Genomic DNA, 26,807 nt, shown 5'->3' with positions numbered 1-26,807 from the left:
GGAGTAACCATTAGTGGAACTAACCTTGCCAAGTCATTAAAACGAGAAGTGTAAGCTCTGACATTCAGACCTTCCATGGTTAGGTTCTAGATGTCGGTCTCGATTTTCTGAATTTCACTGCGCGGGCAGTACTCTTTCAGGAGAATCTCTTTAAGTTCGTTCCAGGTCAGACCGTAGGAAGCGTCTTTAGCGAAAATTTGAACTTGCGAGTTCACCAAGACAACGCTTCATCAAGAAAGAGCAAGAAGCATATCTCACCCGTTGATCAGCAGTAAAACCACTGATTGCCATGACAGATTCCATCTTCTCAATCCATCGGGTGATGTCTAAGGGTCCTTCAGCACCGGTAAATGATCGTGGGTTACAGCCCTGGAATGTTTTATATGTACATCCATGCACTGTTCAATAATGTTACTAGAAATCAGGAATTCATTCCAATGATAACATAACACATGAACTACCAAAACTTTCCAATCACATTTTACCTGGAGGATTTCCATTATGTGCCCCACCAAAACCTTGCCCATGTGCACCACGTCCACGTCCATGTCCCAGACCATGATTTTGGTTAACATTGAGTTGTTCCATGGCGGTATTAACGTGTTGGGCTATGAGTTAAGCCAACTCTTCTGGTGTGGTAGGTAATCCGGTACCCTGTCTTGCTTTTGGGGGCATTTTGTCGTTTCTATTATCATAACAATAATATCCACATAGGACGATAACCAAAAATAATTCAATCATTAAATGTTAGTGGATCAAACATTGCGCATGTAAAATATCCACATATTAATGAGAAAAATTTTAAACCAAAAGTATATCATTGGTATTTACTATAGAAATTATTTAAACTCGTTTTTAGTACAAAAGACTTTTCTTGGCATGTCTACATCGACACCCATAAACAAGTTCACACAAAATTTCCAAATAATATCCAAAAATGAAACTGGCACCCATGCCATAAACACAAAGAACATCAAAAATATCTAACAATACAATCCATAAAACAACGAAACAAACAAACAAACAATTATCATCAACGCCTCAAACCTAGAGACTCTAACATCTCCTGAACGAGCTCCTCCAAATCCACAACCCTCCAATGCATCTCATCTCTCGCGATGTTGTCTATAACCTTCAACTCCTCGTGGTCGTCCATCTGTTCCTCGAGGTTCTTCGCATTTCCTTTGGCTATGTCTAGGTCTTTGCGCAAGGCGGCGAGCTGTCGATCACTATTGCAATATCGATCTACCCTATCTCCTTTCTGCTTCTTGGAAGCAGGTACCATCTCAGCACATGACGTAGATGCGATGTCCCTAGCACATGGCGTAGAAGAAGTGCGTGACTCTAAAACAGGCAAAGAAGACTCAGACAAAACAAGCGGAGGGATCTCAGTGGCAGGTGGGACGACTAATGGCTTTAAGGGTCGAGCCGTGATGATAGTGGCGTCCACCACTGATGCGATACTAGAAGATCCTCTGACAGTAGGGACACCCCTGATCACGTCATCGATAACTGGTATAGTGCCAGATGATCATCCCGTCTCATGGTTTGAGAGAGGTACACCATCATCATCTATCCACCCGTTGCTAGTGAAAGCGCATTGGGGGTCTCCATGGCTGGCAAAAGCAACATGATTGATGTGGAAAGATGAGGTAAGCTCAGTAGTACCAACCATCTGTGAAGCCGTGATAGGTGTCTCCGGCAGCGTAGGTCTGGGTGAAGTCTCGAAATCTGGCTCGTAACCTGAGTCGTGGATCTCGATGACCTCGTGTTCGTGCGACATCTGTGACACACATATAACCGTACAAGTAAGTGCGAAATCAACATAAACAGTAACAAATAAGGTCAAATAAACAGAAAATCACGCATGCACATAAAACACATAATGGTTTTCATACATGATAAAATATTTTCTATGTTTATTTAAAAATCTTGGCTTCGAGAATTTTGGACTTTACATTTCAAAATTCTCCGGTTAAAGTCTAGTGTTTTCCCCCAAAACATCTAGTTCGCTAACAACCAATGGCTCTGATACCAACTTCTATCACACCCCAAAAACGTCGCAGCGGAATATATAACGTAGTGGTTACGGAAGTTGGTGCCCATTTATACCTTGTCGGACGATGCACTCATTTGTTTGACATTTTGACATAATTTAAAACATAAGTATTAAACATTACATTTTAAATTCACGACACAACCACATAAGTTAAGTTTTTTTGATCCTCGCGGATCTTATTACAAACGTCCCAGATAGTTTAAAGGTTGTCCAACATATTTAAGCAAAACAACATGCATCAACATATTTAAGCAAAATAACATGCATCATCAAACACACGATACGCCAAGATTTCCCGAAGCCGAACTCAAGTACCTATAGAACACGTTAAAATCAAGTGTCAACACAATGGAAGGTGAGTTCACATATTCACATACGAACAATATTATTCCAAGGAAAACTTTCTGACTCGGTGTTTATTTGAAAACATCCATATAATTTTAGATAGTCCGTTTTACTTCCTTAATAAAATCGACGGGTCATCCATCGCAGTTCAAGAACCCGACAATATAGTTAATACCCAGGGGTGTAGTGACACTCACCTTTGGGTGCGTATTTTAATAGCGCAATCCCAGAGATTGATTTTCTACACGTCCTAATGTAGGAACGATTCTAAATCAATATACATAACACAAAAATCCTAAGTTTCTCTGTTTCTTAGAATTGTCACATAACTTTGAGATTTTCTCGAAAAGTTAACATTTTTTATTATGTTGGCACGTTAATATATATGTATATATATGTATATATATATATGTATATTTATATATGAGTCCATATATATATTTTTATGATTTTGCGACTTGAACGATTTTATTGGTGACCCTTATGGTGTAAATCCGTTAACTTTTCCGTTTATACGCAATACATCTACAATTTGCGCATCGTAATATATATACATAAACGTTTATATAATTTAACACCAAAGCACGCGAAATATTACTAACTTATCTGTTTTGTCAATTTTAAAGCAAATATACATAAAATATCATATATGTATCAAATTTCATGCTCGACAAACAAGTTTCACGTGTATCACAATTTTCACTGTTTCTCCCGCACAAACCGTACATGCATACATGCATAAGCTAGATTTCTAACATCATGTTAAAAACTTAACATATTTTCATATTCTTACGTTTAAATCACATAACACATTTTTCCAAATAAAGTTTACCCAAAATTTTACCCACACTAGTGTACATTGAAAAATGCGTATTTTAGCGATTCGGTAACGTTTTCGGGCGTCGGAAGTCACGTATGACCAACCAAACACCAAGTAAACTTAAAATTAGTTAAAATACTTATTTTTAAACTAAAAATATCAGTTTACTTACTGATCTAAATCAGTTTTATAAAAATCATTCGAAAAGCTGATTTTTGAACGTTACTATAATCATCCCAACTTGAAACGACTTGATATTTTAACACAATACATGTTATTTACTGATTAAAATAATAGTTACAATCAGATTAGTGCAGTTTTTGTATAAGTCATATAAATCATGCAATTTCACGTATTTTACAACTTTTAATGCACCATGTACAACATGCAAAGCTAGCAAACATTATGACAAAGTTATAAGTTACTTAATACTTTAAAATAACCTCATTTAGTTTTTATAATCTGCTCATAACTGATTTTTACTCTATCATATTCAAATCATCTTTTTAAGATCATATATCATCATGCATGTCTACGTATATGCATCTAACATGCTCATATCACAACTTTATCATCTAATATGATCTCAATACATTAAAACCTTACTAACATCTTATTCTTTCAAATATCATACATAACACTTTAAATCCTTCAATCATTCATGTTCATTCATACATGCATACATATTCGGCACACATATACACACATATGAACTTCCAAAAGTTCACTTTTCATCATATTCATCATAAATCACATGACCATTTTTAGAACATTCTTATATGATACTTTTTCAACACATGCATGTACTTATCTTTCAAGATTCAACTCAAACCAATCAAAGATCTTTAAACAAAAATCAAAACACAACTAAACACATACACCTACATAACTTTCGGCCATATACACATACATACACATACCCATTTTTATTTTGTTCAAAACTTATTTGTTTGATCTTTTCAAGTTAGTGTTTAGATTCAAGAATCAAGAGAAACTTTTACTATCTTCTTTATCAATATGAATCAAGAACAATGTTTAATGAAACATATTATACCTTCAAGATTTTAGATGGGTTTTTGACAAGAAATGGTGATATGATGCTTGTTCTTGCTTGAAACTTGCTTGAAATCACTTCCAAACCTTCTTACAAGCTTGAAATCACTTTGATTAGCTCTTGATTCTTCATATTTTGATTTTGAAAATGATATGGTAGTGTGGTAAGGGGGTGTTCAGCCGTGAGTTTGCAAGAAGAGAGAGAGAGTGATTTCGAATTTTCTCTCGGAAATATGGAAGAAATAAGAATGCATGCAATGCCTTAATCATCACATAAGATTCTCTAAGTATTACATGTGTCTTAATTGAAAGAATCAAGGCATTTTGGCTGCCCTATGTGCCGCCACCTCCCACCTCTCTCACAACATGTATATATACATATAGATATTATATGTAAATTAGCTCAAAAACAGGTATTTTACTGAATACCAGATATTGTATCTAGCGTTTTAACCCCGTTTTAGTGCGTTCTAAATTTTTTTTATCATTCTATAAAAATAATCACTCAAAAATATTACTGAAATAATTACCAGTTGCCTTGACTGGCTGCGTTGACAATATTTTGTTTAATTCGCGCAGTATCGCGCGGTACGTGCTCAAACTCGAAAAATAGAGTTTCTTAGCGTTTTAAATTATTTTTCCACACGGATATGATTAAAATTATTATTCTAATCATAACAGACTATTTTTAGGATTTTAACACCGATCGGGTGGTCACCGACGTTCGTTTCGCATTTTAAACGTTACGCGATAAGCGTTAGTTTTATCGTTGCCAACATAATTTTTATGCACGTCTAAATTTACCAACACATCAAATATCATATATTAACATCACAGTCAATCACAAATAGTCATGTTACATGTTCTCTACACACATTACTATTGTCCAGTATGGCCTGAGAGGCCGGGTGTCACACAAAAAGGTTGTTTTCGTCGGATACTATAAAAAAGGCGGATATTATTTCTACCATCCTGATTCAAATGTTATTTCCATCAAATGGAAGGGACACTTTCTCGAGGAAGAACTTCTTAATCAAGGAACTGGAAATAATGTGGCTGATCTTGAAGAAGTTCGAGAACCACAAACAACCGCTCATGAAGTCCCGTCTGATCAACAAGTAGTTGTTGCCAATGAATGAGACATAAACACAAGCGTTCACAGAAGTAGTAGAATTCGCAAAGAACCTGATAGATATCTATGGCATCTAAATTTTCTCGAAATCTTATTAGTAGCTGAGTCTAATGACGAACCTGCTAACTACAAATCTGCAATCTTAGATCCGGATTATGAGAAATGTCTAGAAGCCATGAACGTCGAGATGCAATCTATGCATGATAATCAAGTATAGGACTTGGTTGAGCTACCCCCCCCCCCAATCCTGGGCAGTAGGTAGCAAATGGATTTTCAAGAGAAAAACCTATATGCATGGAAATGTACACACCTATAAAGCACAGCTAGTTACGAACGGTTTCACTTAAACTCAGGGTTTTGACTATGTTGAGACCTTCTCGCCCGTTGTTATGATTAAATCAATCAGGATATTGCTTGTCACAGCTACATACTATGATTACGAAATATGTGTGACACTTGTGCCTCCACGACCATCAAACAAATACCAAATTAATAAAATATTGTATTTCATACTTGGGATTTGTATAAATACGTGTATCATTTGCACATATCAATTCTTGTTCGATTTCGAGCTTTAAATCGCTTTCTGGAAGGTTATACGCGAACTGATACGTAAATATCACTAGTTCAACGCAACAAACACTCCGGAACAGTGACATAGGCTTAACATACCTTAAATAACCTTTACATAACTTAGAAATAAGTTTTGGAGGGTTTGGTATGCCGAAATCAAGTTTATTCGCTTACAGAGACTAATTTCGACAAGTAAGCCGATTCATACTGTAACGAACATTCCGCAACATGATCATAAGTTAAACATGCCCTAAATATCCTTTACATAGCTTAGAAATAGGATTTTTGAGGTGTTCGGTATGCTAAAATAAACTTTTTGGTCATTCAGGGACAAAAAGCGTCAAAAAGTGCATAAGTTTGCATTTTTGAGCATATCTTGCGTTCTGAATATATACGGACATTCAAAAATTTATGTAATCATTAAAATATTTTATTTTAGTGATTGGCATGATAAAATTCCATTCGTCGCGTAATTTAGATTGTTTTTCGCGCCCGTTCGTGTTTCGTCGTAATTAACCGAATAACGCAACAGTACGACCAAACGAACCGACATCCGAGATGCTTTTGAACATATTTCATGTTCCCTATACAAAAACTTCATTATTGAGCCTTGAAAATGGGTTAACGGGGTTTAAACGCATCAAAATAGGCCTTAAACTTGTGCAGGGACCATTTCTGCCATTTTGGCAAACTTTCTGGGAACTGGCACATGGTGGCGCTGCGCCACCACCACATGGCTTTGCTGTTGCACGAAGCGACGGCCCTATCTGGGCAGAAACTCAGTTTCAGCAATTGCAGGTCCATTTTCAGCATTTATTTTGAAGTTTACGGGCTATTTTGTAACATTTGCAATACCATTTGATGGTTTTGGGGCAACCCTAGTATTCCAAAACCTTGTGTCCACTTGGATGGTCCAGATTGATGCTCGTTTATCGAGGAACGATCTTAATGGTTCTTGGCTTTCTATAAATACCCACCTTCCTCATTTGCATTCTTCACACCTTGATCTGATTGCTCTCTAAGTTGAAGTGATTTCACTTCATACCTGAGAATAATCGGATCAAACTTCCATTTCTTGGACCTTTTGGAAGTGTTCCTTCGTTCTTTTATGCGTTTTAGCACGAAAGTCAAACTTTGTTTGACTTTCTGCATTGACCAGCTTATGGTCAACACGAAGTTTGTTTGAACTTCATAACGTGAACGTAATCACGATGGTTTTATTCTCTTGTGACTATACTGATTACCACGTTATTTAGGCATAGTGACGAGTCGTAGTTTTGGCAAGAATACGCGTTTATGCGTATTTTGTAACCAAACTACTCTTGGGTATCAAAACCGTTTGTTTTGATACCAAACCTGTTTTCAAACCTTGTTAAACATGTTTTAACATGTTTAGCTTGTCACTTTAGGTTTAGTGCTTATATAGGGTCGTAAAGGTAAGCGGTCTAAACAACCGCTTAGACTTTCGAACCCGACCCGCTTGGTCAATCATTAGGATTCGACCAAACACATTAGGTGACCATAGTTGTATAGGGAATAACCTTCCGAGGTTATACCTTATGGTCACTTCGCTTAGTTAGTTGTATGATAGGTAGTTTATATGCCTTAGGAAAATGACCAAAATGCCCTTTTTGCGCATAAATTCATTTTAAACATATGTAACCTAAATTTTGACATCTAAACTGATTAGGCAACATTATTAGACATGTTAAGGCATATATTACTTATCATAGGACTAGTTAGGCGGTTCGAACGCGTTTTACGCAAACGACGCGTTAAAGTAGCGTAAGCTACCTTAACGGCTCGTAACGGGTCGTAAGCACTTAGGATAGGTTTCCTTTTAGGATGTAGGCTTTGTTAAACCATATTACATGAGTACCTATACTCATTTTGTTTACGAAACCTCATTCTATCCGATCTTCCGATTTGGGTCTGTTTATTTACATAGTTATCTATATTAGGTGTCGTCTGATTTCCGTGATCCCTCCAGCTTTGCTTGGTTGTTATTCAAGACATCTAAACACCCTCAAGTGAGTACATAGTCCCCTCTTTTACTTTTTTCAAATGTTTTGGGGTGAAACATATGTGCCTACTTGTTACTTTCGTGCTTTCATGTTTTCATATCATATGCTTGTTATGCTCAATAGTACATGATTTCATTATGTTTTTGCTATGTATGTCCATTTAGTGCATACTTAGTACATTGTTTTACATCACATGTTATGTATATTCATTGTTTCATACTTAGTACATTTGTTTCACATCACATGCTGTGTATGTCCATTTGTTCCATACTTAGAACATTTATTTCCCATCACATGCTATGTATGTCCATTTGTTGCATACTTAGTACATTTTGTTTTACATCAAATGCTTACATTTTGGTATGACATTTGGTTTGTTTAAATGGGACAAAAATACATTCATTAACATTGATCACGCCGTTCGTTAGTAGGTAGTGGTACCATAGGAATTGACAACTCCCGTTCTTGACATCCTAGGTATGTTTGGATGGAAGGAATGACCTTATTCGATACACATAACTCAGATAAACCTTTAATTTGTTTACGGGTTTATCGCCATAGTCTCAAGGCTTGAATGTATACATTTTCACAATACCGCATAGATGTTTGTATCAGTATAGCATGCATTTCCACAAAACATAACTTTGATTTACACTAGGTTTTACTTCAATACCTTGTTTTCTGCATTTTTACCTGTGGTTTAGTTGATATATTTAACATGCCATACATGATATTTTGGATACACATTACATGATTTACATTGACACATGAACATTTTGACATTGATTATACATTACATGGTTTACATTTTGGCATAAACATTTTGACAATTGGTTTAAACATAAACATTTTACATTGGTTGTTTGTTTGGGCACGTGATTTAAGTAACGAGGCGTGTGTAATATGATACAAGCAAGGTTGATACGCCACTGGTACTTCCTATATATAAGTGCTTGTATGATATTACATATCGTAGCGTTGTTTAAATTATTTCAATTTAGACATATAACATTTTACATAAATAACATATTTTTCACAAGACATTGTTTTACAAACAGTTCATTTTATATAACTCCTTTTAGTTGGTTATTTAATTAACCATACACCTTTCTTTTATATAATCTGATTTCATATCAAATTTTCTTACAATTTATAAAAGAAAACACTTAACAACGTTCATGACTAACTTTTATTAAACTTTTCTTTAAATTTAAGTCATGAATACTATTTTCATAAAACCTATGTATCTCACAGGCATTTTTATGCTGACGTATCTATTTTCACATGTGTTTTCAGGAGCTGTTGCATAGGATGTTCGTGACAAACTAGGGCGGACCTGTGCCTTAGTGACTTAAAAATGAAGCTAGAACTAGTTTAATTTTGTTATGTACTCTTGTTTCTCTTTGTATTCAGTCATGTTAAGAAAATGTAACACCTTGGATTTATAAATAAAACATAACTTTAAATACCATGGTTGTGAAACAATAATTCTGTTACAACACTCCCCGATGTTTCCGCCACGATTTGATGTTTTACGTGGTCGGGGTGTGACAGAAGAGTTGGTATCAGAGCTCATGGTTATAGGGAATTAGGTTATTAGTAATGCTTTGACCTAGTCTATAACCTTCCTAGGACCCTAACACAAGATCCTTGTGTTTAGATCTTAAAACAATACCGTCACTTATCCTTAGGTGACAACCACAACTAGAGCACAAATTTCGAATCCGCTTCGAAAACTAATCATCTGTTCTAGGATGATTGATTATAAGGTTTTGAACCCTCTAAGTTTTCAAAATCTCGTCAAAGTTAGGTCTTACAATGTGAACACGTGCAATCTGGAAGGGTGGATGCCTGTACTCTGAGTTTTCTGTCTAAGGCTAGAGTGTTCGTACAAATCCACATAATTGGACAAGTCACTCTTACCTGGGAACTCTTGGGGTGAGTGTTCACTTATAGGCTAAAGCATGTCTTCGCGATACATTAATATGACCCGCTTACTTTGATTAGTCACCGTCTCATTTGTTTGCCTTAGGTAACAAACAAATGATCGCAATTTCTATGCGTTGTCGTTCTGTTTTGATTATCTGATAACATTTCACTTGTTCTTCCTATGTCTTTCATTTTCTCTAGAATGTCTCTTCATCGCAATGACGCCCAGATGTCCGAGCAAACGGCCAAATTTGCCCAGCAAATAGGCGAAATAGTCCAAAAGACTGTTGAATTAGCTACCGCCATGTATCGTCTCCAGGAGGAAGCCACTCAAGAACCACCGAAGGAAGCAGAAGCCAAGCCTTCGAAAAGGTCAAGGAAGCGTAAAGCTTCAAAGAAACCTGTAGCAGCTGTACCAAATCAAGCGGGACCTAGCCAGGTGGCAGCACCACCAGCTCAGAAGCGGTACAAGGGAACTGCTCCCTTATGCAATCAATGCAACTGTCATCATCTAGATCAAACACCATGTTTCAAATGTACCCATTGTGGACGATGGGGACATTTGGTTGACATATGCCGCATTGCTATCCAAAACAAAGTTGTTGCAAATCTTGCTACTGCTCAGCTCCAAGCCAACCCTACTCAAGCTCGCTTTCCAACTGGATCGTGCTACAACTGTGGTAAGATGGACCATTTCGTGAATAAATGCCCAAAGCTTGCTAATGTAAATCTAACCCATGGATGAGCATTTTTACCTCATGTTTTAACTTAAGCACGTCTAGTGCAAGGTTTTGAAACGCCTCCTGCTTTTCCAATTCCAACATCCATACGGGATCTTCTTGCCATCACAATTAGATCCTCATGGATGTTAATTATTCAAATCAGAATCCTTTATTGGATTCCTTGTATACCTTAATTCGAATTTTACAATTCCTCGTAATCGAAATCAAATTTTCTTTTTAAGATCTTCCTATCTTCATAGTTAGATTCTTGAAAATGTTTAATGTGCCAAATGAAATCCACGGATTGGATTCCTAGTGTTCTTTAAATAAGTGTGCACAATTAACAAACAAATTAACAAAATGATAACAAGTTTAAAATCAAGTTAAGCAATTTTGTGATTTCATGTTTATGTGTTATGTGTTTTCTTTTGTGTTTTTATTTTCTTTATCCAAATCCTCGTAGAATCTTCCATATCTTCATATGAGGGATTCGTAGTAGGATATTAAAAAAGGTACTACCTTAAATCCTTATTGGGCTTCTACGTAATAGTTAAGACCCTTGGATTACATAGGACCATTCCATGATTCAAAAAGAGACCCCTTGAGTGGTCTAAGTCAAAAGATTGATTCAGAATCTGGTTAAGAATGACATGTGGTGATATGGCTAAACAGACTCCTTGGTAGTCTATTTAGATCATTTATTGATTTAATAAAAAGGACCCTAGGATGGTCTAGTCACACTTATCACAGGTTTATTCATTTGGTTTTCCCCTACACATTATAAAATACACTGTGTGAACTATGCAAGGAATTATGTAATTATGGACGCGTACATAATTATGAAATTCAGTGCACAGGAACCCAGTAAGATTTATTATGTGTAAGAACCGATAGTGGCAACAATAACGAAATGTGAACAATGCAATGGAGGTACGGTAGACGCACCAATGGCGCTTCATATACTTGTATATAAGTGTCCCTCTTACATTGCAAGCATGATGTTATTCAAAGTTACTAGAAGTTCAGGACCTTAACCAGTGTTGTTTTATCTTTTCAACTTCATGTTTCAAGCTTCCACAAGTTTCCTCTAAATAAATGTCGGGACGAAATTTCCTGAAGTAGGGGAGACTGTGACACCTGTGCCTCCACGGCCATCAAACAAATACCATATTAATGAAATATTGTATTTCATACTTGGGATTTGTATAAATATGTGTATCATTTGCACATATCAATTCTTGTTCGATTTTGAGCTTTAAATCCCTTTCTAGAAGGTTATACGCGAACTGATACGTAAATATAACCAGTTTAATGCAACAAACACTCTGGAACAGTGACATAGGCTTAACATACCTTAAATAACCTTTACATAACTTAGAAATAAATTTTGGAGGGTTTGGTATGCCGAAATCAAGTTTATTCGCTTACAGGGGCTAATTTCAACAAACTACGAAAGTATGCCGAATCGTACTGTAACGAACATTCCGGAACAGGATCATAAGTTAAACATGCCCTAAATATCCTTTACATAGCTTCGAAATAGGCTTTGAGGTGTTCGGTATGCTAAAATAAACTTTTTGGTCATTCAAGGACTAAAAGCGTCAAAAAGTGCATAAGTTTGCATTTTTTCACATATCTTACGTTCTGAATATATCCGGACATCCAAAAATTTATGTAATCATTAAAATATTTTATTTTAGTGATTGGCATGATAAAATTCCATTCGTCGCGTAATTTGGATCGTTTTTCGCGTCTGTTCATGTTTCGTCGTAATTAACCGAATAACGCAACCGTACGACCAAACAAACTGACATCCGAGATGTTTTTGAACATATTTAATGTTCCCTATACATAAACTTCATTATTGAGCCTTGAAAATGGGTTAACGGGGTTTAAATGCATCAAAACATGCCTTAAACATGTGCAGGGACCATTTCTGCCATTTTGGCAAACTTTCTGGGAACTGGCACATGGTGGGGCTGCGCCACCACCACATGGCTTTGCCGTCGCACGACGCGACGGCCCTATCTGGGCAGAAACTTAGTTTCAGCAATTGAAGGTCCATTTTCAGCATTTATCTTGAAGTTTAGGGGCTATTTTGTAACATTTGCAATACCATTTGATGGTTTTGGGGCACCCCTAGTATTCCAAAACCTTGTGCCCACTTGGACAGTCCAGATTGATGCTCGTTTATCGAGGAACGATCTTAACGATTCTTGGCTTTCTATAAATACCCACCTTCCTCATTTGCATTCTTCACACCTTGATCTGATTGCTCTCTAAGTTTAAGTGATTTCATTTCATACCTGAGAATAATCGAGTCAAACTTCCATTTCTTGGACCTTTTGTATGTGTTCCTTCGTTCTTTTATGCGTTTTAGCACGAAAGTCAAACTTTGTTTGACTTTCTGCATTGACCAGCTTATAGTCAACACGAAGTTTGTTTGAACTTCATAACGTGAGCGTAATCACGATGGTTTTAGTCTCTCGTGACTATACCTACTGATTACCATGTTATTTAGGCATAGTGACGAGTCGTAGTTTCGGCCAGAATACACGTTTATCCGTATTTTGTAACCAAACTACTCTTGGGTATCAAAACCGTTTGTTTTGATACCAAACCTGTTTTCAAACCTTGTTAAACATGTTTTAACATGTTTAGCTCCTCACTTTAGGTTTAGTGCTTATATAGGGTCGTAAAGGTAAGCGGTCTAAACAACCGCTTAGACTTTTGAACCCGACCCGTTTGGTCAATCATTAGGATTCGACCAAACACATTAGGTGACCATAGTTGTATAAGGAATAACCTTCCGAGGTTATACCTTATGGTCACATCGCTTAGTTAGTTGTATGATAGGTAGTTTATATGCATTAGGAAAATGACCAAAATGCCCTTTTTGCGCATAAATTCATTTTAAGCATATGTAACCTAAATTTTGACATCTAAACTGATTAGGAAACATTATTAGACATGTTAAGGCATATATTACTTATCATAGGACTAGTTAGGCGGTTCGAACGCGTTTTACGCAAACGACGCTTTAAAGTAGCGTAAGCTACCTTAACGGCTCGTAACGGGTTGTAAGCACTTAGGATAGGTTTCCTTTTAGGATGTAGGCTTTGTTAAACCATATTACATGAGTTCCTATACTGATTTGGTTTACGAAACCTCATTCTACCCGATCTTCCGATTTCGGTCCGTTTATTTACATAGTTATCTATATTAGGTGTTGTCTGATTTCCGTGATCCCCCTAGCTTTGATTGGTTGTTATTCAAGACTTCTAAGCACCCTCAAGTGAGTACATAGTCCCCTCTTTTACTTTTTTCAAATGTTTTGGGGTGAAACACATGTGCCTACTTGTTACTTTCGTGTTTTCCATGTTTTCATATCACATGCTTGTTATGTTCAATAGTACACTTATAGTACATGATTTCATTATGTTTTTGCTATATATGTCCATTTAGTGCATACTTAGTACATCGTTTTACATCACATGCTATGTATGTTCATTGTTGCATACTTAGTACATTTGTTTCACATCACATGCTATGTATGTCCATTTGTTGCATACTTAGTACATTTGTTTCACATCACATGCTATGTATATCCATTTGTTGCATACTTAGTACATTTTTTTTTACATCACATGCATACATTTTGGTATGACATTTGGTTTGTTTAAATGGGACAACAATACATTCATTAACATTGATCACGCCGTTCGTTAGTAGGTAGTGGTACCATAGGAATTGACAACTCCCGTTCTTGACATCCTAGGTATGTTTGGATGGAAGGAATGACCGAATTTGATACACATAACTCAGATAAACCTTTAATTTGTTTAAGGGTTTATCGCCACAGTCTCAAGGCTTGAACGTTTGCATTTTCACAATACGGCATAGATGTTTGTATTAGTGTAGCATGCATTTCCACAAAACATAAGTTTGATTTAAACTACGTTTTACTTCAATACCTTGTTTTGTGCATTTTTACCTATGGTTTAGTTGATATATTTCACATGCCATACATGATATTTTGGATACACATTACATGATTTAGATTTGACACATGAACATTTTTACATTGATTATACATTACACGGTTTACATTTTGACATAAACATTTTGACAATTGGTTTAAACATAAACATTTTACATTGGTGGTTTGCTTGGGTAAGTGATTTAAGTAACGAGGCATGTGTAATATGATACAAGCATGGTGGATACGCCGCTGGTACTTCCTATATATAAGTGCTTGTATGATATTACATATCGTAGCGTTATTTAAATTATTTCAATTTAGACATATAACATTTTACATAAATAACATATTTTTCACAAGACATTGTTTTACAAACAGTTCATTTTATACAACTCCTTTTACTTGGTTATTTAATTAACCATACACCTTTCTTTTATATAATCTGATTTCATATCAAGTTTTCGTACGATTTATAAAAGAAAACACTTAACAAGGTTCATGACTAACTTTTCATAAAACCTATGTATCTCACAGGTATTTTTATGCTGACGTACCTATTTTCACATGTGTTTTCAGGAGCTGTTGCATAGGATGTTCGTGACACACTAGGGCGGACCTGTGCCTTAGTGACTTAAAAATGAAGCTAGTTTAATTTTGTTATGTACTCTTGTTTCTCTTTGTATTCAGTCATGTTAAGACAATGTAACACCTTGGATTTATAAATAAAACATAACTATAAATACCATGGTTGTGAAACAATAATTCTGTTACAACACTCCCCGACGTTTCCGCCATGATTTGATATTTTACGTGGTCGGGGTGTGACAATATGGCAAATGGATGTCAAAACTACTTTTCTTAATGGACATCTCTCTAAAGATGTCTATATGGTTCAGCATGAAGGTTTTATCGATTCTAAATATCCATCTAAGGTGTGCAAACTAAATAAGTCCTTTTATGGACTCAAGCAAGCATCTCATAGCTGGAATCTTTGTTTTGACCAGAAGAACAAAGAGTTTGGTTTGTCAAGAATGAAGATGAGCCTCGTGTTTATAGAAAGGTTAGTGGGAGCAGATATCATTCCTCATCTTGTATGTGCATGATTATCGAATCATTGGAAATAACATCCCTATGCTTAACGAAGTTAAACACTATTTAGGATCTTGCTTCGCAATGAAAGATCTTGGAGAAGTTGCTTACATTCTGGGAATCAAGATCTATAGGGATAGATCTAAGCGACTTCTAGGGCTGATTCAAAGTACGTACATAGAAAAAATGATGACACGCTTTAAGATGGAAAACTCCAAGAAGGGAGGTGTTCCTATGACTAAAGGAATCGTGTTGAACAAATCACAATCTCCTTCAATGGACATTGAAATTAAGCAAATGGAAGTAGTTCCATATGCCTCAGCGATTGGTTCTATCATGTATGCTATGTTATGTACTAGACCTGGCGTCTTTGTAGGATCGAGGATTCGTCTAATACGAGTCAATCTGAGTCAAATCTGGCTTCTAGAAAGCCGGAAACAGACTTGAAACCGTCAATCAGTGTTAGAATAGGAGTAAAAGAGTAGAAAGTCACTGTAAACATGTTTTTCATTGATTATAAATGTTCAGGTACAGAGAGAATCCGTCAGCACTTCGTGGCAAAATTCTCTGAAAAGTTACAAATGAAAAACATTACTGTGACAACTGTGCTCTTTACTAGATGAACAATGCAAAACAATGTTAATTATCAATAATACAATGTGTTTTGGTGTTATTATGTGTGTATTTGTGTTTGGTGATTTTACAATTCGATTCTATTCGATTTCAAGCTCTAAATCGCTTTCTTGAAGGTTATACGCAAACTGGTGCGTAAATGCAATCAGTTTAACGCGACAAACACTCCGAGATAGTGAAATAGGCTTAACATACCTTAAATAACCTTCACATAACTTAGAAATAAGTTTTGGATGGTTTGGTGTGTTGAAAACAAGTTTGTTCGATCGCAGGGACTATTTATGTCAAACTGCGAAACTATACCGATTAGTGTGATGTCGAATAGTCCAGAACTTGATCATAAGCTAAACATACCATAAATAACCTAAACATAGCTTAGAAATAAGCTTTGAGGGGTTCGTGTGCGAAAACATGCTTAATTGATCTTACAGGGACTAAAAGTGTCAAAAACGACGTAAGTTTGCTTTTTTGCGCATATCTTACGTTCTGACCACATCTGGACATCCAAAATTTTTGTACACACTAAAATATTTTTATTTTAGTGATCGGCATACAAAAATTCCATTCTTCGCTTAATTTGGATCGTTTTTGCATTCGTTACGACTTCCGTCGTAATTAACAGAACAACGCAATCGTACGACCAAACGAACTGACATCCGAGATATTTTTGAGCATGTTTTGAGTTCCCAATACTTTAACTTCATTTTAGAGCCTTGAAATGAGGTTAACGGGGCTTAAACGTGTAAAAAATGAGCGGAAATGCGTGTTTCTAAGCTGCAGGGACTGAAATTGTCAATCTGCCAAAGTTGGCCAGGCGGCCCGCGTAAGACAAGCCTTACTCTTACGTGGCCCGCGTCAGTGTCACAGTACAGAAACATTAAATCTGGTCATTTTGCTCGTTTTTGCTGGTTTTGATCTTTGGTTTTCAATGCTATAGACTGGTTTGTGTGTTCTCCAAGTCCCCCAATCCTTTCTTGACACTTGTATGGGTTGGATCATGCCCTCCTCTCCAAGAAATGATCCTAACGGTTTTACGAAAACTATATAAAGCCATGTCCCCATTCCATTTTCTGCACATTTGGTCTGAGATTTCTCTAAGTGGTTGTGATATTTCACTACCTACCTGAGAATACTTGGAACCAAATCTTTTTGGACCTTTGTAAGTCCTCTTTCGTTCTTTTATTGCTTTCCTAGCTCGAAAGTCAAACTTTGTTTGACTTTAAGATTTGACCACGAGATGGTCACCGAGAAGTTCGTTTGAACTTCGCAACGTGAGCGTAATCACGTTGGTTATAGTCCTTAGTGACTATACCCACTGATTACCACGTTGACTAGGTGTAGTGACGAGTCGTAGTTTTGGTAAAAAAGCGCATTTAAGCGTATTTTGCAACCAAACTACTCTAGGTATCAAAACACTTTGTTTTGATATCAAAACCTGTTTTCTAACTTAGTTAAGCATGTTTTAACATGCTTAGCTCGGCACTTTTAGTTTAGTGTTTGTTTAGAGTCGTAAGTCAAGCGGTCTAAACCGCCACTTAGACTTTCGAACTCGACCCGTTTGGTCGATCTTTAGGATCCGACCAAGCATGTTTAGTGACCATAGTTGCATAGGGAATAAGCTTCCGAGGTTATACCTTATGGTCACTGTTATGGGTCATTTTCTAAGCATGCATATCCTGACCAATATCCTGCCTTTGTTTGTTCGCTTGTGGCCAGGATGCTGGAAGAGGATATTACTGACATCTTGGGTAATATCCTGAGATTCGTTAATTAACCGTGCAGGTTGAAGACTAAGACTTACCAACGGTCGAAATGACTTCTTCTCCTCAAGACTCGGAAGAAGTTGTTGAAGAAGAGACGTTGAGCCCGAGAGACCAGGTCTACAACGTTCGATGAGGGAATATCCGGTGGATCCCGCAAGTTTAGGGTAGTTAGTTGGTTTATCTTTACTATAAATAGATGTGGTGGATCAGTTTAAGGCACACACTTTTACACGAACACTTCCATACACTCTTGCTCTCTAGCTCACAGCAATCACTACACTTGTACTCAGATCGCATTGTAACACTTAGTTATCCGCATCACATCCTGCACTGTATCCTGATATTTGAAGCAATAAGAAGAACAAGGCAGCTGCGATTGTCAGCTCCCGAGGTTTTATGCCGGCGATCTAGATTGATCAAGGGCTTTCCTCGTACATCTCGTGTTATTTACTTTACTTTTTGCTCATTGTTTGATCAATAATACAGCTCGATATCTTGAGCCGTATCCCAAACACTGTTTTCATAAACAACTCAACAAGCACATTTTTAACAACAATTTCTAGCACACTACCTCACTTAACTAATTTGATCATTAAATTGCTTAGATAATTTTTGACCAAAACAATTTGGCGCCCACCGTGGGGCAAGTGGTGCTCTCTTTACTAAAAATCTTTATCAAATCGCTAATCAGTTTTCTGTTTTCAAAACTTTTTACCACATTGTCCATAATGGCCTCAAGATCAAACATGAGTTCCTCTACTGTGTCTGCTATGACTTCTGCTACTACTGGTCCAGTGCTTCCACCACCTCCTCCAAGGATGCAATCTTCTTCGCAACCTTAGGACGTGATCCCTACCCGGACTGTTCAGGGATCTGCTCCGATTTTGGCTTCTAATGATGAAATCCTAACCTTATTTGGGAGTGTGCAGGAACAAATGAGGAAGCAACAAGAAACAAACCAGATGCTGTTAAGGGAGATACAACTCCTGAAGTCCGGCTCAAGCAGACCTGCTGAGGATATCGTCACTCCATTACAGCCCAGAGCTTTAAACTTTAGTTCAGCCGTGTTTATTGAGGATAATAGGGGGAATATTGTGCCTAGCCTCCCTCAGAATCCTACTCCTGAAATACCCTCCTCGGTTAGGATGTCTACCGTGAGGAGCGCAGGATATGTTTCGGGATATGGGCAGAATCCTCCGACTGGTAACGTATCTAATAATAATAATGCTATTACCACTAACAGTGTTGGATCTTTGCAGGATACAACTGTAACGTCAGAATTATCCAGGGAGCTTCAGAAATTAAAGGATATGATATCCAGTGTACCTGGAGTGGTGCAGCCAATTCCTGAAGTATCCCAAGATAGCCACAGGATATCTCGGTTTGTGCATCCTATATGTGATGCTGAAATCCCAAAAAGATTTCAGACTCCGAATATGAAGCTTTACGACGGAACCACGGATCCTGAAGAGCATATTGCCCAGTATAGGGAAAGGATGGAGATCAACCCTATCCCTCCGGATCTCAAGGAAGCTTGCCGTGCAAGGGTTTCGGTTCCACTCTGACAGGATCAGCCTTAAAATGGCTGTTAAATGTTCCTCCGCATTCGATTACATCATTTGCCCACTTAGTCAATTTATTTAATAGTCAATTTTCTTGCAGTCGGAGTTTTGAAAACTAACCAGTGATCTTTACAGGGTAACTCAAGGACCTCAGGAATCCTTGAGGGATTATGTGAACAAATTCAGTCGAGAATCCTTGGATATCCCACATCTTGATGTTGCAACAGCTGTGCAAGCCTTTAAGATGGGGTTGCAAAAGGACTCTCAATTTTATCAGGATCTTGTAATGAATCCCTGCAGGAATCTTGATGAGGCTCGTAACAGGGCTCTGAGATATATTAGATTAGAGGATGACAAGAAAATGCAAGAGAGGATGAATGCATCCTCATCGTACGAATCGACTAACAGGAAATCAGAATCCTCATATAAGCCATATCGCTCCAAGCCATATATCAGAAATGATAACAAGAGAGTGAATGTTGTTGAAGACGAGGATCCTGAAGAATATCCTGAATTATCTGAATATTGTTTTTCTGTTAATATACCTGAACTAATGTATGCTATGCAGGGTTTAGGAGATAAAGCCAGGTGGCCTCGGAAGAATCAACAAAAAGCTGATTGGAAGGATAAATCCAAATGGTGTGCCTTCCATGAAGATTTCGGACATGTTACGGAGGATTGCATCGCCTTGAGGAAGGAAATAAGCTATCTTCTGAGCAAAGGATATCTGAAGGACTTGCTAGGAAGGAAGAAGAATAAAGGCCAGGATCCCGAGAAGGATCCTGAAAAAGCACCCTCACCTCCTGCGGATGCCAAGATAATCAACTTCATTTCGGGAGGATCCGATATTTGCGGGACTTCGTACTCAGCGGCGAAGAGACATGCAAAAGAAGCTAAGGCTGAGAGGGGGGATAAACATGTCAAAATGACTACCCTCACAACTGACAAAATGATCACGTTTGACGCTGATGACAGGGATACTGTCCAGGATCCTCACCATGATGCTCTGGTAATAACGTTATATGTGGCTAACCATTTTGTACGCAGGATATTGGTTGATAATGGCAGTTCCGTCAACATAATCCAACTGGAGACTCTGAAGAGAATGAATGTGTCTCCAATGGATATCACTTCGAAGTCTACCGTGCTCGTTGGTTTCAGTGGAGAAGCTAGGAACACAGTGGGAGAAATAAAGCTGCCCGTATATGTTGAAGGAGTCAATAAGATGCAACGTTTCTGTGTGATGGATTCTCTATCCTGCTATAACATCATCCTCGGGAGACCGTGGATTCATGATATGAAGGCCGTTCCATCAACATACCACCAATGCATCAAGATCCCTACCCCTTGGGGAGTCGTCAAAATCGATAGTGATCAGCAGGAAGCGAAAGAATGCTACTCATCCTCAATGAAATCCTCGGCCAAACCGAGTCCAGCATAGCAATTAAAGATGCGGGCCCAGGATATCATGGAGAATTCGGAGCAGGATGTGAAAAAAATTATCTTGGACCAGGATAATCCTGATATCTCGGTGCTCGTAGGGACCAATATCCCTAAGGATATTGAAGAACAATTAACTAACTTTCTGAAATGCAGGATGTCTACATTCGTATGGAAGCATGAGGATATGACAGGCATATCGAAAGATGTTATTACTCACAAGCTTGGAATTGACAGGTCATACAAACCTATACAACAAAAGAGAAGGAAATTCGCCCCTGAGCGGAATGTAATTATCCAAGAGGAGGTTGAAAGATTATTGAAGTCTAGAATGATTAGAGAAGTCAAATCCCCTAGGTGGCTAGCAAATGTGGTAGTGGTTCAAAAGAAGAATGGGAAGTGGAGAGTTTGTGTAGACTACATAGACCTGAACAAAGCTTGTCCAAAGACCCATTCCCTCTGCCTCATATAGACTCGATGGTAGATGCCACTGCCGGCCATGAAATGTTAACCTTCATGGATGCATCCTCAGGATTCTAGCAGATTCAAATGGAAGCTTCAGACCAGGAGGATACTGCTTTCATGACACCAACAGTTATTTATTGTTATACTGCTATGCCTTTTGGTTTAAAAAATGCAGGTGCAACGTATCAAAGATTGGTGAACATGATGTTCAAAGAGAAACTGGGGGACACCATGGAAGTATATATTGATGATATGGTGGTGAAATCTAAAAAGGCTGAGGATCACCTCCAGGATATAAAGGGAGCATTTGATATCCTGGATCAATACAACATGAAGCTGAATCCTGCTAAATGCCATTTCGGAGTGGGGGCAGGAAAGTTTCTTGGATACATGGTGACAAAAAGAGGGATAGAGGCGAGCCCAGAGCAGATTAAAGCTATCTTGAATATAAAGTCACCCTCGAACATGAAGGATGTTCAGCGGTTAATAGGACGTGTGGCAGCCCTGAATAGGTTCATTTCAAGATCCTCGGAAAAGTGTAAAGAATTCTATGATATCCTGAAAAAGAATAAGAAATTTGAATGGGGCGAGAAGCATGAAGTAGCCCTACAGGATTTGAATCAGTATCTCTCACCCGCGCCTCTATTGATGAAGCCTGAAGATGGCGAACCATTATCCCTGTATCTTGTAGTATCAGGGAATGCAGTAAGTGCGGTACTCGTAAAGGATCATGAAGGTCAGCAGTATCCTGTTTATTATGTTAGCAAAAGTTTGTTAAGTGCTGAAACCAGATATTCTCACCTAGAAAAACTAATATTGGCTCTAGTAATGGCATCAACAAAGCTTAGACATTATTTTGAAACACATAGGATTCATGTTAAAACTAATTATCCTATTAAGAATGTGCTTAGGAAACCGGAGATGTCGGGTAGAATGGCTAAGTGGTCGGTAAAATTAAGTGCCTATGATTTAGTATATGAACCTAGAAATGCAATAAAGTCTCAGGCTCTAGCAGACTTTGTGGCTGATTTCAGTAGTGATATTCAAAATGAAGTAGACCTAGAAGTGCAACAACTAGGAGAGAACTTAGAATCCTGGATATTATATAATGATGGTGCATCTAATGTAAGGGGTGTAGGTTTAGGTATACTACTAAAATCGCCACAGGGGGACATAATACCCCAGGCTGTTAGATGTGAATTCCCTGCTACTAACAATGAGGCAGAATATGAAGCTTTAATCGCAGGATTAGAATTGGCTAAGAATATGAATATCAAGAATTTGCAAGTATATGTTGATTCCTTGTTAATTACTAATCATTTTAATGGATCCTATGCAGTCAAGGGTGAGAAACTAATTGAATACCTCGGTATTCTTATAAAATTAGCAGGATATTTCGATATTTTTACACTTGAACAGGTACCAAGAGAGGATAACGCCGAAACAGACGCATTGGCAAACTTGGGATCATCAATCAGGATACCAGAAGGGACCCCGATACCGATATTACATATCCTGTATCCTGCAACGGATCCTCAGCATGAGGGAGTAGCTAGTATTCAAAATCCTGGAGTGGTGTATCCTGAAGGGGATCCTAAGTCCTGGACAACTCCAATTATGAGATATCTAAAGGAAGGACATATCCCCGAAGATGAAAATCCTAAAGCATTTAGGATGAAGGTATCACGATTCACTATTATAAATAATATTTTATATAAGAAATCTCTTGCAGGACCATACTTGAGATGCTTGGAGGATACTGAAGCCAAAGAAGTACTTCGGGATATACATGAAGGGGATTGTGGTAACCATACTGGGGGTAGGTCATTATTTTCGAAAGTATTAAGGACAGGATATTATTGGCCAACAATGAGAAAAGATGCCACAGAGTATGCTCGAAGATGTGATGCGTGCCAAAGACATAGTAACATATTGCATCAGCCTGCTGAACCGTTATATCCTATTGTTTCCCCTTGGCCATTTATGAAGTGGGGGATGGATATAGTAGGAAAATTACCAAAGGCCCCGGGAGGAAAAGTCTTTATGCTAGCAATGACGGATTATTTCTCTAAATGGGTTGAAGCTGAAGCCTTTGTCCAAGTTAGAGACCAAGAAGTAGTGTCCTTCATAAAAAGGAATATCCTGACCAGGTTCGGGGTACCAGCTGAAATCATTTGTGATAATGGGTCCCAGTTTATAAGCAAGAGGACCACTGATTTCTGCAAGAGTTGGGGGATCAAAATGATAACATCTACTCCAGTACATCCTCAAGCGAATGGGTAGGCAGAATCATCAAACAAGATAATTGTCAACAATCTGAAAAAGAGACTTGGGGCTAAGAAGGGAAGATGGGCAGAAGAACTACCATTTGTCCTATGGGCTGACAGGACAACTGTGAAGAATGCTACTGGGCAAACTCCATTTTCCTTATTATTTGGAGCAGAGGCAGTAATCCCGCCAGAAATGACAATACCCACTGTAAGATCAACCCTAAGTGATCCTGAGCAGAATCCTGAAGCCTTGTGTCAAGATTTAGACACTATAGATGAGAAAAGAGATGCGGCAAGGCTAAGGATGGCAGCATATCAACAGAGAATATCCAGGGCGTATAACAAGAACATTAGGTCCAGAAGGTTTAAGGTTGGAGATTGGGTACTAAGAAAGGCTTTTCAGAATACTACCAATCCTGCCGATGGCAAGCTAGCCCCAAAATGGGAAGGACCATACGAGGTTGAATCAGAAGCAGGAAAAGGAGCATACAGACTCAAGAATATGGAGGGGAATATGCTACCAAGGTCCTGGAATGCTATACACCTCAGGCTCTATTTCAAGTGAGTTTAGGATTTAATTTCTAACTCAGGATGGTATGAATTCTACCTTTTTTAAATATGTTTGGCTTAATTTATTCTTTGAAACCCAATACTGACTTAAGCATCGGAGGGGTGTTAGCCGCTAACACCCACCTTAGTTTACAATTGTTTTGCAAGATATGTTTCAGGATGTAGCTCCAGGATATGTGCTCAGGATAACTCGAAAGACTAGAGGATTGGCCCCCTCTCTCACGTTTAAACGATACTGATCCCTTCACAGGTTTAAAGGTATTCACCTTTCTTCCGAATTGGGTTTAAACACCCCGCCTGGAGCGCAAGCTATTCAGGGATAGTTCAAGGTGGCGGGACCAGTCCATGTAAAAGTGGCTGACAATTTCGTCACTATTGGCTATATCCTGAATCCTAAAGGTATATGAGGATTGATCACCCTCTCTCACGAAAGGGTATTTTCATACTCTCTAAGGTTTAAAGGTGTTCACCTTTCTAAGTCTTGGAGTTTATACACTCCCGCCTGTAGCGCATGAAAATTTGGGATTTTCCCCAGGATATAAGGATTTTATCTCCAGTACACCTTTGGGTTTTGCCCATGGGACATAAAAAATTGCCTAAACGATGAAAACTAACATTCAGAAGATTTCTAAAGTATTTGAAGGCATTGTACACAGGGGACATTCCCATTAAGGTGATGGTGCAAAAGCTAAAAAGATAGGATTTGGAACTAATGCACTAAGTACCTTGCACAGGGGACACCTTTATGGGAAGAATTGCAAAGGGATTGGAGTTTGGTAATAGGTTTATATCCTATTTCTGGTATGATCTTTCCTTTGCGAACATCGTTTAATGACATTATGTTTTATAAAGAGGACAAATATCCTGATATATTCTCAAAGTCTTTTTCAGAATAATTGATTAGGATGTTTGAAACTAGTAATAGTTTGGGATTTTGATCATTTAAAAGTAGTTATTAATCAAAAACTTTCTACGAAGTTGAAGTGGTGTTCGTAAGTTCTAATAAAGAGTTTTACGATATATTACTGAGCATACTGATCAGGATATTTTATAAGATAACAGTATGAATTTTTTTGCAAAGCTAAGGGTTACATTAAGCAATGCAAAGTAACAGAAAATAAGTCGAAAGATAGTTATATTATTAACAGGTCAAAAGCTGTACTTTTGGTTTCACCTCAAACTGAGGCCCATCCACCAAAAGCACGATAAGTTCTTAACTAAATTTACTTAACAGATTGAAGGTTTCGGGACCATCCACCTTCAACTGTTATATTTTTCAAAATAAACTATAACTAACTGATAACCAAGGGCTTCGTCCTGAAACTCAGGATCCCTCCACCTTTGGTCATCATATTGTTTAAGTGCAGGAAATGTAAGTTGTTCAAAAGCAAGAAAAGTAAATTGTTCAGACAACCACGACCATCAAATTAAAAAAGTGGGCTCCGGCCTAGGCATAAACATCCATCATTGCCCACTTCGCTGCTTTCAAGGGGCAGCTCCCTCTTCCATCATGTCCTCTCCCGCATTCATCCCAGCCTTATCAGCAGCATCTCCACCAGCATCCTTTGTAGCACCAGCATCACCTACCTTCTCGGTCACCTTAGTGGGTTCCTCTGCAGCAGGTTTGAAGGGAGGCTCCACGGGGTTGCCACCAAGATCCTTCAGTTTCGTCTCCCAGACCTTGATGTTCCAGGAAGGGCATTCAAAGCCCAAAGCCTTGGCCTCATATGCCATTTTTAGCCTGGCCCGGAGGAGGGAGATGACAACTGAATTCTTAAGGCTCTCCCGGTATGAAGCCATATCCTGCTCATGTTGAACCTGGGCTGCGTCGTATTTGGCTTGAGCTTCCTGGGTGATCTTCTGGATGGTGGACTGATGGTCTTGGGTCATGGCCTTGTACTTGGCTTCATAATGTTCCGATTTTGCAGTGGCGATTGCTGCTTGGTCAGCAATGGTAGCCTCAGCCTTCTTCAGTTGGCTCTCTAACATGACGTTCTAGCCACATGCGTCCTCATAAAGGAATACCAGACATTCAAGGCCCTGTAAGGCAGGTAAACAGGTATCAGCCTAAATTAACATTCACAATTAGCATATGATGCAGGATATAAGCCAGGATACTAACCTGATTGAGGAAACCTGTCATGAATTTGCTGGAATCCACGAACCCATGATCCTCATATGGGAATACGTGGGGAGTAGGAGGATGATCTGCTTCTTTCCTCTTCCGGGAGCCGGAGGCCCGGGTCCTAGATGATGGAGGAGCATTGGGAGCACTGATGGTCTTTGAACTGCTAGGCTTTGGAGTGTTGGTCGGCTTTGGGTTGGTTTCTTGTTTGACGGGTGCAAGGCTGGAGTAACTGTCCAACTCATCAAGTT

The sequence above is a fragment of the Helianthus annuus genome, chromosome 3 (assembly GCF_002127325.2).
Source record: "Helianthus annuus cultivar XRQ/B chromosome 3, HanXRQr2.0-SUNRISE, whole genome shotgun sequence".
Classification (NCBI taxonomy): Eukaryota; Viridiplantae; Streptophyta; class Magnoliopsida; order Asterales; family Asteraceae; genus Helianthus; species Helianthus annuus.
The sequence above is the reverse complement of the archived record's forward strand: the minus strand, read 5'-3'. Positions refer to the sequence as shown.